The sequence below is a fragment of the Sapajus apella genome, unplaced genomic scaffold, assembly GCF_009761245.1.
Source record: "Sapajus apella isolate SASKATOON/1434 unplaced genomic scaffold, GSC_monkey_1.0 scaffold68, whole genome shotgun sequence".
In the NCBI taxonomy this organism is placed as follows: Eukaryota; Metazoa; Chordata; class Mammalia; order Primates; family Cebidae; genus Sapajus; species Sapajus apella.
In genome coordinates, this window is record NW_022437008.1 from 4802249 (window position 1) to 4803393 (window position 1145).

The 1145-nt window shown below is 38.9% G+C and overlaps 1 protein-coding gene across 11 annotated transcripts in view; it reads right to left on the minus strand.

Annotated features, from left to right (window-relative positions):
- ZNF529 (zinc finger protein 529) overlaps positions 1 to 1145 on the minus strand; it is a 27954-nt gene that overhangs the window by 5816 nt on the left and 20993 nt on the right. The gene's annotated exons all lie outside the window — the stretch shown is intronic.

The window sequence follows — 1145 nt, forward strand, 5'->3', positions numbered from 1 at the left end:
CCACAGGCTTTCGAAGGGATTTTCCCAATAACGCCACAGGGGCTCATCTCCTCCTGGACCAGATGGGCTTTGTGCTTTGGCAACGACTTTCTATCCCTCACTGGCCATCACTCACCTGGCCCTGTCTTCTTTCACATCCTATAAACTCTATAGAGCAACTTCCCTTCCTCAATAAGGTGATCCCATTTGGATTAGAAATGGAACACTCTGCTTACAACAAATAAATGTAACAATGTATTTTTTAAATTATAACCAATTTTTAAAATATAGTTTTGAGAATTGGTTAAAGTTTTAATAAAAAATCAAAATTATATTGATAAAAAAGAAATTATATTGATAGAGAAATTATATTGATGAAATTATAATGATAAAGAGAAGGGAAATGTGAGGGAATTGGAAAAACATTCACCTTAGAGTAACCACATAATTATCAAGTATAAAGAGACTAGACAGGTAAAGAAAGGTCTTATGTTATTTAAACTCATACTAAATTCTTTGTCTGGAGAAGCAGTATAAAAGTTAAAAATACTGTCTTTGGTGCCAGATTGCCTGGGTAGAAAACCTACCTCTGTAACTAAGTGGCTGTGTGGTCTTGCAGAAGTACCTACATACTCTCTGTTGTAAGCAACCTGTTCTGTACAACAATAATACAAATAGCACTTATATCACTGAATTATTGTAAGAATTAAACGAGTCAACTTTCTTTTTTTTTTTTTTTTTTTTTTTTGAGATGGAGTCTTACTCCGTCGCCCAGGCTGGAGTGCAGTGGCATATTGGCCCACTGCATTTCCACCTCCCAGGTTCAAGCAATTCTTCTGCCTCAGCCTCCAAAGTAGCTGGGACTACAGGCGCACACCGCCACACCTGCTAATTTTTTGTATTTTCGTAGAAATGGGGTTTCACCAAGTTGGCCAGGCTGGACGTGAACTCCTGAGGTCAGGCAGTCCACCCGCTTCCGCCTCCCAAATTGCTGCTATTACAGGCATGAGCCACTGTGCCTAGCCATGAGTTAGTTATTTAAAGTGCTTAGGACAGGGCCAAGTAGAAGGCAAGAACTATGGCAGCTGAGAGGAAAGTAACTTTCTGAGCTATTAAAAGGTCCTTGGTGGAATACTAATATTAAATGCAAAGTTCTTTAGCCATAA